Source organism: Pezoporus flaviventris, unplaced genomic scaffold, assembly GCF_033815535.1.
Source record: "Pezoporus flaviventris isolate CSIRO_AGI_PZ_B2104156 unplaced genomic scaffold, CSIRO_AGI_Pfla_v1 ptg000031l, whole genome shotgun sequence".
NCBI lineage: Eukaryota > Metazoa > Chordata > Aves > Psittaciformes > Psittacidae > Pezoporus > Pezoporus flaviventris.
Window position 1 is genome coordinate 52,748,203 of NW_026892579.1, and position 15,232 is coordinate 52,763,434.

At 50.0% G+C, this 15,232-nt stretch overlaps 6 non-coding genes across 6 annotated transcripts; 2 read left to right on the plus strand and 4 right to left on the minus strand.

Moving 5' to 3' along the window:
* Positions 1-2,057: 2,057 nt before the first annotated feature.
* On the minus strand, positions 2,058-2,129 carry TRNAW-CCA (transfer RNA tryptophan (anticodon CCA)). The gene has a single exon. It is a non-coding gene; the product is annotated as a tRNA-Trp (tRNA).
* Positions 2,130-9,675: 7,546 nt separating this feature from the next.
* Positions 9,676-9,747, plus strand: TRNAW-CCA (transfer RNA tryptophan (anticodon CCA)). The gene has a single exon. It is a non-coding gene; the product is annotated as a tRNA-Trp (tRNA).
* An 847-nt stretch (positions 9,748-10,594) lies between these two features.
* Positions 10,595-10,667, plus strand: TRNAR-ACG (transfer RNA arginine (anticodon ACG)). Its single transcript has one exon. It is a non-coding gene; the product is annotated as a tRNA-Arg (tRNA).
* A 710-nt stretch (positions 10,668-11,377) lies between these two features.
* TRNAR-ACG (transfer RNA arginine (anticodon ACG)) lies at positions 11,378-11,450 on the minus strand. The gene has a single exon. It is a non-coding gene; the product is annotated as a tRNA-Arg (tRNA).
* A 1,214-nt stretch (positions 11,451-12,664) lies between these two features.
* TRNAR-ACG (transfer RNA arginine (anticodon ACG)) lies at positions 12,665-12,737 on the minus strand. The gene has a single exon. It is a non-coding gene; the product is annotated as a tRNA-Arg (tRNA).
* Positions 12,738-13,726: 989 nt separating this feature from the next.
* TRNAW-CCA (transfer RNA tryptophan (anticodon CCA)) lies at positions 13,727-13,798 on the minus strand. Its single transcript has one exon. It is a non-coding gene; the product is annotated as a tRNA-Trp (tRNA).
* Between the last annotated feature and the right edge of the window lie 1,434 nt (positions 13,799-15,232).

Consider the following 15,232-nt stretch of genomic DNA (forward strand, 5'->3'; position numbering starts at 1 on the left):
ATTTATTATAAGGATTTACAGTTTTATGGAACATTTTAAAGTCTTTTTCTCTCACATTTTCCCATTTGATATTGCCGCAAGGGTTTATGCAAGTTAGAGTGTTTTAACTAGAAAAATTCAGACAGTCTAAAGATTGTGAAATAATTTGATTATAAAGTAACCTATGATAAATTCTCTTGCAAGAGAGACTTCAAGTCCTACTCTCTAGTAAACCACCGCTTTGATTAAAACCAGCCCTTGCCTATATTGTGACTCAAATCATTCCTGCTTTAAAAAAACAAAAGGCTTTAAAAGTCTGTAAAGTTCAGGCCATTGAAGAGTGAGGATAATTGTAAATCTCAGTGTACTTTATGAAATGTAAAACCTGTTCCTGTTGGCTGCAGTGAAAATAATACTTCTAAGCAGAAGTACTCCAAAATAATACTTCTTACCAAATACTGGTCTTTCAAGAGTGCGATAAAAGCATCTAACCATTTATCCTAGATTGGGTTTTTCAGCTGTGGAAGATCTGCAAAAGGAAATACCTGAGTTTTTTTCTTTTCAGAGAAGTCAAAAGGGCAGAAAATCACAGCACAGTGACAGAGTGGTGGCATAAACCTTGCCTCTGGTTCAGAAGCTCTGTGAATGCACTCAGCACGTACAGGGTTTGGCATGCACAGATTCTATCTGCAGTGTTTTCCCCATGGTACAGCTATGTGCGCTTGGTGTACAACCAGGTGATCTCTCCCCTGCTTTTGGATGCTTTTGGATCCTGCTTTTGGAAGAGCCAAGGGTATTGGCAGTGAGGCAGCGACATCTGGAGGACAGACAGCCACCGGTTAAATCCTCTGCGTGCTCAACCCATCAGTGGCACGCCAGGAGTTTTGGGACATGGGATAGGGACTCCTAGGTCTATGTTCATCAGAGAAGCGAGAATGGGAGTCACCAAAGGACCTACACTTGTTTTCTCTGCCTTCTGCCTGTGATTCCCAGACAATATCAGGATTAGGGCATCTCCAGGGCTCTCCAGACCTATGATGCCTAGTTATGGGATGGTCTGAGCCCAGGGAGTCTCTATTTTCCCCTCTGTTCCCATCCCCCAAAACACTTGTGGATGGTGTCAAGCAAGCTACGGGAAGAAAAGTGTCTTCCAGGGCTGTGTCCAGGTAGACTTTTCATTAAGCTTCCTGTTTATGACTCTTAAAATTCACTCTAAAAGAGCACTTAAAAGAGTTCAACTACTTTTACTGAATTATAATTCATATAAGGTCATTCTCAGAGCTTCGAGTCTCCTTTTTTCCCAGTCCTCCATCTTCTCTGTCCATCTCACCAAGAAATACATGGGAAACCAGGAAGAGAATAAGTAGAGAGTTAAAACCCCTGATGGCTAGGCCTGACACCCTGGTTTTGGTTCCCCACAGCTGGGTTTTGCAACAGAATCAACAAAAAGACACTGACATAGTGAAGCAAGTCCACCACTAAGGTGGTGGGGATGTGGTAGCCAAGACGTGAGGAGAGGTGTAGAGAACTGGGTATATTCAACCTGAGGAAGAATATGTAAAAGGCTTTTATCCCAACCTTTAATCACCTAACAGCAGCGTGTACAGCAGATGGACCTAGACTTTTCTCAGAGTGCACAGTGATAAGATGGGAGGCAAAACACCCGAAAAGCAATATGAGAACATCTTGTCACAGGGTGCCATGCTTGCAAGGGCCTATGCTGCAATGGATAATGTGCCCTGCTATGGATTGGGAGACTGCAGGCTGGCCTTTTTGTATAAAGGCACATCTGGAGTAGGATGCCCTTGCCCAGGAGGGGTATTGAGACCAAGAGAAGCTGTACACAGCCATGGAGCTGGAGCTGGAATGTCCGTTAATCCTGTCTTCTTTGTAGACAGGATGAGGTAAGGCTGAAGTGATCCAGACACTACCTAACAAGAGTCCAGCAAGAAGAGACTACTCTGCCATGGCGCAGTTCCTGCCCTTCACTAGGGCTCTGGGTTACACAGTGGGAAGGCAAAAATAATTGCCAAGGAGATGCCCATCTCACAGTGAGACCCCATGAGAGGTGGACATCCTGACCCCGGTGTGATTTGAACACACAGCCTTCTGATCTGGAGTCAGACGCGCTACCATTGCGCCACGAGGTCAGGGCTGGGACAGATCCTACTGTCGTGGTTTAAACCCAGTCAGGTAACTTGTTCACTCACTCCCAGTGAGTGGTGCCAAGCTGACAACAATCAAGGTCCGTGTTCGTCTCCCCCCCTCCCTGCACCGGGGCTCTCCCCTTCCCCGCTCCCGGAGGAACGGGGAGGAGGATCGAGAGAGTGCAACTCCTACGGGTTGAGACAAGAACAGTCCAGCAACAAATCACCACCGCTACTATCAGCTAAAACAATGATAAGGGAAAATAACAAGGGAAGAGAATACGATACCACCGGCCAAGAAAACGAGTTCCACCCGGAAGCTCCTGTCCTTCCGGGTAACTCCCAGTTACCCCCCACCCCGGGCATGACGTGCTGTGGTATGGAATACCTCCCCGGCTAGCCCGGGTCAGGCGCCCCGTCTCTGCTTCCTCACAGCCTCCCCTCCTCCCTGGCAGAGCATGAGCCTCACAGAGTCCTTGGTCAGGGCAAACATCACCCAGCAACAACCGACAACATCGGCTTCACCAACGCTGTTCTCAAAACTAGAAGTCAAAACACAGCACTGCACCAGCTAACACAAAGGAAAAAACATGACTGCTACTGCTGAACCCAGGACATTATCCACCCCTTATTCCATACCATTCACGTCGTGCTCAGATCCCACATTTTCAATACACCATCGCTCTCCCACATATATACATCCATATACATACAGACCAAGAGGAAAAAAAAATCATTTTCTTAGTGCATGGACCAATCCCTATAATGCTGCCGAGTCCATTCGGTCCATGATGTTCCAAGTTCATTCTCTGTTGGGATGATGGCTGGAGGGAAGTCAGGGCCAGTCGCTGGTGACCTGGAGACATCTAGTTGATGGGCTATAAAAGCATTACACAGCAGGCAACAGCATACAATTGAGTTCACTGGCTGTTTTCCCCTAAAATCAAATCCCCTTGAGGTATACATCGGACTTCCCCATCTTCCCGCATTACCCACCAAGTATATCCAGGTCCCTGAGCAAAAGCAATCCCACGAGTGGGTTTGCCTTTACCTGAAGCAGGAATAACCCAGACTGTCTTCCCCAGCAAATTCTTCATATGCACCACGGGAACTTTGTCCCCCTCTACAATATGTAAAAGTTCTGACTGGGCTGGGCCAGCCCTGTTGGCAGATCCTCTGGTGTTGACCAACCAGGTGGCCTTTGGTAAATGTGTATCCCAATGCTTGAAAGTTCCCCCACCCATCGCTCTCAGTGTAGTTTTTAACAGCCCATTGTACCGTTCGATTTTCCCAGAGGCTGGTGCATGGTAGGGGATGTGATATACCCACTCAATGCCATGCTCTTTGGCCCAAATATCTATAAGGTTATTCCGGAAATGAGTCCCATTGTCTGACTCAATTCTCTCTGGGGTGCCGTGTCGCCACAAAATCTGTTTCTCAAGGCCCAGGATGGTGTTCCGGGCAGTGGCATGGGGCACAGCGTATGTTTCCAGCCACCCGGTGGTTGCTTCCACCATGGTAAGCACATGGCGCTTGCCTTGGCGGGTTGGTGGCAGTGTGATATAGTCAATCTGCCAGGCCTCCCCATATTTATACTTCAACCATCGTCCTCCATACCAAAGAGGCTTTAACCGCTTGGCTTGTTTAATTGCAGCACATGTTTCACACTCATGAATAACCTGGGCAATAGTGTCCATTGTTAAGTCCACCCCTCGGTCACGGGCCCATCTATATGTTGCATCTCTGCCCTGATGGCCTGAAGTGTCATGGGCCCACCGGGCCAAAAATAATTCACCTTTATGTTGCCAATCTAAGTCCATCTGAGCCACTTCAATCTTAGCCGCTTTATCCACTTGTTGGTTGTTCTGGTGTTCCTCAGTGGCCCGACTCTTGGGTACATGGGCATCTACATGACGTACCTTCACCACCAGGTTCTGCACCCGGGCAGCAATATCTTTCCACAGTGCAGCAGCCCAGATGGGTTTACCTCTGCGTTGCCAGTTGCTCTGCTTCCATTGCTTCAACCACCCCCACAGGGCATTTGCCACCATCCATGAGTCAGTATAGAGATAAAGTACTGGCCACTTTTCTCGTTCAGCAATGTCCAGGGCCAGCTGGATGGCTTTCACCTCGGCAAATTGACTCGATTCACCCTCTCCTTCAGCAGTTTCTGCAACTTGTCGTCCAGGACTCCATACAGCTGCCTTCCATCTCCGATGCTTTCCCACAATACGGCAAGAGCCATCAGTAAACAAGGCATACTGCTTTTCACTTTCTGACAGTTTATTATATGGTGGGGCCTCTTCAGCATGCACCACCTCCTCCTCTGGTGACATTCCGAAATCTTTGCCCTCTGGCCAGTCCATGATGACTTCTAGAATGCCTGGACGACTGGGATTTCCTATTCGAGTTCGTTGTGTAATTAGTGCAGCCCATTTACTCCATGTAGCATCAGTTGCATGATGTGTAGAGGAGACCCTGCCTTTGAACATCCAGCCCAGCACGGGCAGCCGGGGTGCCAGGAGGAGCTGTGCTTCAGTGCCAATCACTTCCGAAGCAGCTCGAACCCCTTCATAGGCTGCCAGTATCTCTTTCTCAGTTGGGGTATAGCTGGCCTCAGATCCTTTGTATCCCCGACTCCAAAAGCCGAGGGGTCGACCTCGAGTCTCCCCTGGAGCTTTCTGCCAGAGGCTCCAGGTAGGACCGTTCTCCCCAGCTGCAGTGTACAGCACATTTTTTACATCTGGTCCGGTTCGGACTGGTCCAAGGGCTACTGCATGAACTATCTCGCGTTTAATTTGCTCAAAGGCTTGTTGCTGCTCAGGGCCCCATTTAAAATCATTCTTCTTCCGGGTCACATGATAGAGAGGGCTTACAATCGAACTGTAATTTGGGATGTGCATTCTCCAGAACCCCACTGCACCCAAGAAAGCTTGCGTTTCTTTCTTATTAGTTGGTGGAGACATTGCTGTTATCTTGTTGATCACATCTGTGGGGATCTGTCTACGTCCATCTTGCCATTTTATTCCCAAAAATTGAATCTCCTGTGCAGGTCCCTTGACCTTACTCCGTTTTATGGCAAAACCGGCTTTCAGCAGGATTTGGATTATTTTCCTCCCTTTCTCAAAGACTTCTTCCGCTGTATCGCCCCACACAATAATGTCATCAATGTATTGCAGGTGTTCTGGAGCTTGCCCCTGTTCCAGTGCAGTCTGGATCAGTCCATGGCAAATGGTAGGGCTGTATTTCCACCCCTGGGGCAGTCGGTTCCAAGTGAACTGGACACCCCTCCAAGTAAAAGCAAACTGTGGCCTGCACTCTGCTGCCAAAGGAATGGAGAAAAATGCATTGGCAATATCAATCGTGGCATACCACTTGGCTGCTTTTGACTCTAGTTCATACTGAAGTTCTAGCATGTCCGGTACGGCAGCACTCAATGGTGGTGTGACTTCATTCAGGCCACGATAGTCTACTGTTAGTCTCCATTCTCCATTAGACTTTCGCACTGGCCATATGGGGCTATTGAAGGGTGAGCGGGTCCTGCTGATCACCCCCTGACTCTCCAGTCTACGGATCAGCTGATGGATGGGAATCAGGGAGTCTCGGTTGGTGCGATATTGCCGCCGGTGCACTGTTGTGGTCGCAACTGGCACTTGTTGTTCTTCAACTTTCAGCAACCCCACAGCAGAGGGATCTTCTGAGAGACCAGGCAAGGTGGACAGCTGCTCAATTTCCTCAGTCTCCAAAGCAGCAATACCAAAAGCCCACCGGTACCCTTTTGGGTCTTTGAAGTACCCTCTCTTGAGGTAGTCTATGCCGAGGATGCATGGAGCCTCTGGACCAGTCACAATAGGGTGCTTTTGCCACTCCCTCCCAGTCAGGCTGATTTCAGCCTCCAGCACAGTCAACTCTTGGGATCCTCCTGTTACTCCAGAAATATAGATGGGTTCCACCCCTTGACAGCTTGATGGCATCAGGGTACACTGTGCACCGGTATCTACTAGAGCCTTATACTTCTGTGGGACTGATGTGCCAGGCCATCTGATCCACACAGTCCAGTAAATCCGATTGTCCCCTACCTCCACCTGGCTGGAGGCAGGGCCCCTCTAATGGTCGTCACAGCATTGGACACTTAAGTCGTGTTGAAAGGGATTATTCTTCGTTATCACAGGAGCTGGAGTAAAATCAGCTCTTCCACTCCATCTGGGAAACTGCTCACCAGAAACTGAAGCCGTAGCTCTCATGGGACGATCAGTCTTGGCCCTTGCTCCCCTCTTCAGTTCACTCACCCGTTCCTCCAAAGCTGAAGTAGGTTTTCCATCCCACTTTGTCATGTCTTCTCCGTGATCCAGCAGGTAAAACCATAAGGTACCCCGTGGCGTATACCTTCTGTATCTCCTCTCTTGAACAATAGGACGTCTTTTGTTAATAGCTGAGACGCGTGTTGGTACACGTGAGGAGCTGGATAAATCAGATACATCGTCCCTCAATTTGTCGAGGTCCTGGGACAGTTTTTTCACAGCTGAGATGATGGAAGGAGTGAGATTGTCTTCGAACTCTCGGAGTTTATGAACCATTTCATCCACTGTTAGTGGTACTATGTCATTCCAGGTCACTGTTGCCAATGAATGGGCATATGATGACGGTGCATTCCGTGTAAGTTTTCGCCACATGGGTCGTGTACATTCAACTTCATCTGGATCTATAGGTGTATCCCCGTTATTCGGCTTGATGTGATAGATCATCTCTACGATGGCCGATTCCCTCAGAGACTGGATGCCTTTGTCTATAGTAGTCCACTTGGCCGAACGACTCGTAACATCGTCCTTGTACGGAAACCTTTCTTTCACAGCTGCCAAGAGCCTCCTCCAAAGGCTGAGGGACTTTTTCTCTCTTGCAATTGCTTTGTCAATTCCCCCTTCTCTAGCAAGTGATCCCAGCTGCTTGGCTTCTGTACCTTCTAGTTCGTGACCATCGGCCCCATTGTCCCAGCATCGGAGTAACCAGGTGATGATGTGCTCCCCTGGTTGACGGGTAAAATCTTTTCGCATATTCCGCAGCTCGGTTGAGGTCCGAGGTCGAGAAGTTACCTCTTCTTCTTCTTCTTCGTCATGTGAGGATGACTCCTAATCAGATTCTGGACCGGGTGGTGAATTCATTGGTTCTTCATCTCGCTTCACCCTTTTTGCCTCCTTTTTGCTTGTTCTCTTGCGTACAGGGGCAACTGATATTGGTATGAATTGGTCCTCTGGTTTGGCTGCAGTGATTATCACTGTGGTTTGAGTAGCGACTGTACTTGTTGCTGGGGGTGGTGTAGCTACCGTGCTTGGAGCTGGGGTAACCGCGCTGTCTGTTGCAGTTGAAGTTTGAGCAGCTGCTGTACTTGCCACTGGGGTAGCTGCGCAGTTCATTGCAGCCAAAGTTTGAGTAGCGACTGTCACTTTGCCCTCAAATCCGCCGACATTCTTTTCCTTTTGAAGGTGCTGGATAGTGTTGAACAAGGCCCTGTAAGCATAGGCCAAGCCCCAGCACGTTGCCGTGATTTGTCCATCTCTGGTATGGCCAGAATGACCACACACCTCATTTAAGTGTTTTACTAATTCTTCTGGATTTTGCAGTTGTTCGGTAGTGAAATTCCAAAATACTGGGGGGGCCCACTGACCTAGATACTTGCCCATACTATCCCACACACCCTGCCACTCATGGCTGTCCAGCCCCTGGGAAAATCTCTCGGTCCTCCTACATCGTCGTTTGACCCCAGACAAGACCCAAACCTGAATCTGCTTAACTCTTGAAATCAGTAGTGGGCAAAACACACTCTGTATGCGTGTTAGCATGGTGATTCCCATCACCATCAGCAAACAAGTCTCAAGAGCATTAAAAGGCCATTTAAAAAAATTCGAAACTCTCAAATGTAAATGGTCTGGGGGGACGACTAGGAGGGTAAAAGGATGTCTCCTTCACAGGTTGAGCACCTGAGAAGGAGAAAAAAGATGTGTAATTGCTAAGCACCTCCATCATATACCTCCCAAAGTATAAAGGTGGTGACCACACTGGGAACATAAGCCAGATCAGTTTCATGATCAATGATTCTATTGTATTACAAGTCATTACCATAAAGTACAATGGGATAAAAACCTTAGCCCAAGCCCCACACTTGAAAAACACTAATACAGCCAATACCGGATGGACGTAAGATATGGTATACTGAAACTGTGAGATCAAGAGGAAAAACCTTGAGAGCCAATAAATCAGCATTGTGACGAGTGACTATCAATCCAGTCAGATCTGTTCTTATCTCAACCCCTCGTGCCCCACGTTGGGCGCCAAAAAAGAACTGTCGTGGTTTAAACCCAGTCAGGTAACTTGTTCACTCACTCCCAGTGAGTGGTGCCAAGCTGACAACAATCAAGGTCCGTGTTCGTCTCCCCCCCCCTCCCTGCACCGGGGCTCTCCCCTTCCCCGCTCCCGGAGGAACGGGGAGGAGGATCGAGAGAGTGCAACTCCTACGGGTTGAGACAAGAACAGTCCAGCAACAAATCACCACCGCTACTATCAGCTAAAACAATGATAAGGGAAAATAACAAGGGAAGAGAATACGATACCACCGGCCAAGAAAACGAGTTCCACCCGGAAGCCCCTGTCCTTCCGGGTAACTCCCAGTTACCCCCCCACCCCGGCCATGACGTGCTGTGGTATGGAATACCTCCCCGGCTAGCCCGGGTCAGGCGCCCCGTCTCTGCTTCCTCACAGCCTCCCCTCCTCCCTGGCAGAGCATGAGCCTCACAGAGTCCTTGGTCAGGGCAAACATCACCCAGCAACAACCGACAACATCGGCTTCACCAACGCTGTTCTCAAAACTAGAAGTCAAAACACAGCACTGCACCAGCTAACACAAAGGAAAAAACATGACTGCTACTGCTGAACCCAGGACACCTACCCAAACATCATCCTGGATTTTATGGCCATGGGTGTTCTCTGAAGGAAGGGGAGGAGCATCTCTATACTTGCCTTGTTAAGCCTGCAAGAAGGGCTCTAAATGAGCTGTTTCAGAGGAGGAAGGCCAAAATGTGACCATTGTCCAGAGCAGCCCTGTAGGACCTCTCCTAGGAGAAAGAGGCTCCTGAGCTTGGTGTCTCTAGAGGGGCAGGAGGGATTATATCCAGCCACCTCCCTGGAGCGAGATGCCCCGTTTATCTGGTAGATGCACAGCACCCACCTCACGCCCTGTGGCAGGAAGGACCTTCATGCAATTTGACATCCTGGCTGGGGTCACCTTCCCCACAGAAGGACATGGAATGTGCTCTGGGTTCAGCTGCCTCCACATGCCCTGGACCCATGCTGTTTATTCTGCACCTCTGCCCCAACCCTCCATGGTCTTTCACCCCCAAGCAGAGTCACCATGCTGTAGACATCACTTGCCTGCCCTCTCCTCAAGGGGTGGCCCTGTATTCTCTACCTCCCATAACCCTTCTCCTAGGGGTCCCCATGGAGAGGACCCAACCGCCCAGGCCAGGGTCCTTGCTGGGGACCTGCACACCTCCACCCTGACCTCGTGGCACAAGGGCAGCGCGTCTGACTCCAGATCAGAAGGTTGTGTGTTCGAATCACACCGGGGTCAGCCTTGGGGCATCACTGGACATCCTCTCATTCACTCTGTGTGAGGGTCAGGGCTCTGTGATGCACTGGCCAACTCCTGAGGAGGAAATGTGATGCCCAGAGCTTTCCTTTCAGTCAGGTGTGGCTCTGTGCTGGTTGGAGATTATGGATCATGACCATAGCAGAGGCCAATGCTGGGAGGTGTTGTGGTGGGTGTCTGCCACAGTTTTCCCTCATCAAGCAGGAAATGATGCATTCTTCCTCAGGGAAGTGCAAGAAGCCTCATAACTGCAAGCTGTCACTCCTGGGGGACCTGGACTTACCCTCAGGCAATATTTGCCTGGGAGGGTAACATGTGATGGTAAGAAGCAGGATCTGGGGAGCTCTCGTCTGCTCAGCTTCACCTCAGAGCCCACTCAAAGGCTATGGAAGAAATACTCCTGAAAGGCATGCCCAAACGAAGGAAGGACTGGAAATGACCAGAAGCAGTGACCATGGACAAACCAAGCGATGATGACTCTTGGCAGTGTGATAGGGTTCTTTGAAGACATTACTTTCTGGGCAGTCAACAGGACACCAAAGAACATCGTTTGTCTTGACATTGGTTTGACCTCTGACAGGGTCCCCCAGACATGTCAGTGTAGCAGGACACAGGGACACTGCGCCTAAACTCAATCCCAAGGTAAAGCAAACTGGCTGCAGCGGGGAGCAGAGGGGGTTGTGTCAGCAGCTGTGCGTCCAGCTGACGTTCTTCAGTGCCTCATATTGCACTGGATGTTGTTTGGTGTTTTAGCGATGGGCGCAGAGCATGCTCTGCAGAACGAGGGATGCAGAGCACCTGGCAGGGCCATGGGGATGGTGAGGGGCAGGGGCCAGTGGCGCAATGGACAACGCACCTGACTACGGATCAGGAGATTGCAGGTTCGACTCCTGCCTGGCTCAATGCTTTTAGCCTGGCCATGGCTCCTCCTGTTCCCTCCTTCATCCCTGACTGGGGCTTTCTGCAGGGCAAAAGTGCTGGGGTGTCCTCTTGCCCTGCAGGAAGGAAAGAGGCTCTCCAGACCTTATGGCAGAGCTGGGGCACAACAAATCCCACAGCAGAATGAAGATGCCTCCTGAACTGCTCCGCTGTAGGTTGGACAGACCCAGTCCTCAGGCTGTCCTGGCACATCACGTGCTCTGGTCTCCAGCCATCTTTGAGGGTCACACTGGTCTTGCTGCTGTTTGTCAGTGCCTTGCCAAGTTCTGCACTCCACTTCAATAAGCCGCATGGAAAGCACGGACAGTAGAGCTGCACTGGGTTATCCCATCACAGATGCAGTATGTTGTGTTTGCCTTTGCTGAACTGACATGTGAGATCTCTAGTCCAAATTTTTACCCAACTTACGACATTCCGATCAGTGCCCTGCCTGCCTGAACTCGGAACACTCCAAGGATGTAGAGTTCACAGCCTCTCCCAGTGGTTTGCCATCTTCATGATGAAAGTTTCTTTGGCCAGTATATTGAGCCTGATGCATGGGAAGATATTGTCGTGCAGGCAGACCGACAAGAAGGGAGAAATGCCAGGCAAAGGCAGTCCACTATAGATAATGAGGTGGTCTTTGCTACAGCCCACCATCAATATAACGGCCAGGCTGTGGGCAGAAAAATGGCGAGCCAGGCAGGAGTCGAACCTGCAATCTCCTGATCCGTAGTCAGGCGCATTATCCATTGCGCCACTGGCCCTCCTTGGGCTTGGGGGGGGGGAGGGCTTCCCATTGCTAAATGAGCTTTCTGAGAGGTGCAGGGGAGGCTGCAGTAGGATTTAGTTCAGCACAGATTAAGCAGGTTATAGAGATCCCTGGAAGGCAGGTGATCTAATCCCCTGCTCAGAGCACTGAAGTCATTGACATTGGGTCATTCTGTTAGTCGACATCTGAACATCTCCAAGGATGAATGTCTCCGTCCTCCCTGGGACCCTGTTTTAATGTGTGACCTCTGATGTGTGACATTTTTTTCCTACCATATAATAGAGATTTTTCTTGCTATAATGTGATTTTTGTTGAGCTTCATCCTCCATGTCCACAAGAAAAGATTGGGTCCACTTTTTCTGTAGTCACACATAGCATGAAACATGGTTATAATCTTTCCTCAACATTTTCTTCTCTGTATTATAGAAACCTACCTCTCTAGGCCACTCCTCATCTGGGACTTCTCATCAGGATGACCATCTCTGGGACTTAGTGAAGTGTGCGAATGGCTTTCTTGTCCTGGAGATCACAAAACTGAACATGATAGGGCAATCCCCCATATCAGTACAGGCTGGGGGACAAAGGGATTGAGAGTAGCCCTGCAGATAAGGACTTGGGGGTACTGGTGGAGGAAAAACTGGATATGATCCAGCAGTGTGCGCTCACAGCCCAGAAAGCCAGAGGGACTTTTTAAAGGGCATGTAAGGATAGGACACCAGGGATAGGCCAGAATCTCCCATTTTAATGTATACCTATTGTCTCTCAACCTCTGATCATGAAACACTGTGAAACATTTGTCTTGATGACCTCCTCATAGATACCGGAAGGTTTCTATCGGGTACTCATTGAAGACTACTCTTCCATTGTCCAAATAAACCCAGTTTCCATGGCTTGTCCTCATACAGCAAATGCTACATCTTGATGGCCCTCCGCTATACTTGTTCCAGATGACCAATGTTCTCAAACTGGGGGCCCCAAAGCTTTATGCAGTATTCCCAGTATGGAAGATGAGTAAACTGTGGGAGTAGAGTAATATCAGTAGTGAGTAGAGGAGAGTGATGAGACAAGGGGCCCAGCTCTGCCATAAGGTCTGGAGAGCCTCTTTCCTTCCTGCAGGGCAAGAGGACACCCCAGCACTTTTGCCCTGCAGAAAGCCCCAGGCAGGGATGAAGGAGGGAGCAGGAGGAGCCATGGCCAGGCTAAAAGCATTGAGCCAGGCAGGAGTCGAACCTGCAATCTCCTGATCCGTAGTCAGGCGCGTTGTCCATTGCGCCACTGGCCCCTGCCCCTCACCATCCCCATGGCCCTGCCAGGTGCTCTGCATCCCTCGTTCTGCAGAGCATGCTCTGCGCCCATCGCTAAAACACCAAACAACATCCAGTGCAACATGAGGCACTGAAGAACGTCAGCTGGACGCACAGCTGCTGACACAACCCCCTCTGCTCCCCGCTGCAGCCAGTTTGCTTTACCTTGGGATTGAGTTTAGGCGCAGTGTCCCTGTGTCCTGCTACACTGACATGTCTGGGGGACCCTGTCAGAGGTCAGACCAATGTCAAGACAAACGATGTTCTTTGGTGTCCTGTTGACTGCCCAGAAAGTAATGTCTTCAAAGAACCCTATCACACTGCCAAGAGTCATCATCGCTTGGTTTATCCATGGTCACTGCTTCTGGTCATTTCCAGTCCTTCCTTCGTTTGGGCATGCCTTTCAGGAGTATTTCTTCCATAGCCTTTGCGTGGGCTCTGAGGTGAAGCTGAGCAGACGAGAGCTCCCCAGATCCTGCTTCTTACTGTTCTTGAAAAACTTCTTCTGTTCATCAGAATCCTGCCTCTGTTTCTCTACCCCTACACTGAACAATTGTCCTTCACGCCCTCCAGAAATGCCGTGGGCTGAGTGTACCACCATATGCTACCCTCCCAGGCAAATATTGCCTGAGGGTAAGTTCAGGTCCCCAGAGTGACTGAGCTTACAGTCTTGAAGCTTCTTGCATTTCCCTAAGGAAGAATTCACTTCCTTCTTGATGAGGGAAAACTGTAGCAGACAACCACAACACCTCCCAGCACTGGCCTCTACTATGGTCTGTAGTCTCCAGCCAGCACAGTACTACACCTGACTGAAAGAAAAGCTCTGGGCATCACCTTTTCTCCCTCAGCCACTCTCAAGGTGCCCCCATGTAGCTGTCCTATGCCTTGCAGAGCCCTGCCCCTCACATAGGCCAGCCGCCCAGAAAATGAGGGTGAACGCAGAGGGTGTCCAGTGATGCCCCAAGGCTGACCCCGGTGTGATTCGAACACACAACCTTCTGATCTGGAGTCAGATGCGCTGCCCTTGCGCCACGAGGTCGGGGTGAAGGCATGCAGGTCCCCAGCACGGACCCTAGTCTAGGCAGTGGGGGGTGTCCTCTCTATGGGGACCACCCCATGGGTGTCCAGGCACCCCCACAGACGCTGTAGCTGTGGAGTGGAAGAGGTAACCTGAGGAGAGAGCAGCCAAAGGCTGCAGTGAGGAGTCCAGGCTGCAAGACGAACGTGCAGGGTGGGATGGGGTGATCTGCAGGCTCAGGCACAGCATCTTAGGGATGCTGTGATGTAATGGATGGCAGTCCAGGGCACAACACAGAGAAGGGATGTGGTCCCCTCCTGCAGCACAGCCCGAGGTAGGCTTTGGGTATATACCCAGAAAAGGTCATGGAGAGTGTTAAGAGCAGACAGCCCTTGGGCTTGGTCCAGCCAGAGCTGGACATTACAGCTCCTGATGTCCTGCCACAGCCACGGCCTTGTGTAGACTCAGAATGGCAGCTGGACCTTCTGCAAGGAAGGGAAGACGTCCCACCAGTGCAAGCAGGGTCCACCAACAGTGTAGGCAAAGTCCACTCCTAGCTCTGGCTGCCCAACCCTTTCCTCATGGGTGGTTAGTGCAAGGTTGTCATGGATAGAGATGTCAGAGAGGAAGTGAAACCTTCCTTCTACCTCTCCAACTCCATGCCTACCCCAGAATCATGAAGGAAGCTTCTCACTACAAGTCCATCTTGGGCAAGGTCAAGCTGTGGGCACAATATGGGCAGGGGCCAGCAGTGTAATGGACAAAGTGCCAGGAGAACCCCTTCTGGCTCCTGCCCACAGCCTGGCCACGGTGGAGATGGTGGGAATCAGGCTGCCCTGGTATCCTTTGGAAGTGGTGGGTAAGTGGCCTTAGGTTTTGTCCTGCCTCTGGCTTACCCCCTCTCTCTGCCATGTATTGTGCCAGCAATAAGACATTTTTCTATCAGAAATCCATCAGGCATTTTTCTTGAGCACAGTTATTGTTACACCTCATTGTTCCCCACTGCCATACCTTAGGCTTTATATCACAAATTCTGACACCTTTGCAGTTTCTGTTTGCCCCACAGCCCGTATTAAAAGCCTTGGAGTTAGAGCTCTGACACTGTTATTAACATGTCTGCTTCCTTTTAGAGAAAATAAACCAAGCATACAGGTTTGTGGTGCAATGCTGAATCTATTGTTGTTATTAAGAATGATCCATTTCAGAAAAATCCTTGGAAAAGGACAAAAAAGTTGAGAAAAATTGAGAAAATGGTTTGCAAATGTATGAAACCAAAAACCCTCCCTGCTCTTCAAACATATTAATAATCCTCACGCACTTAACACTGAATGTTCAGTGTTGAAGACGGAGCAAAGGGGCAGGCATCTACATCTCCACCTGAGCAAACCCTGCCCACAAGGAGGACCTTGGCGTCTGTTCCCCCTCAGCGTGTCTTCCCGCAAGAGGGAGCTATGA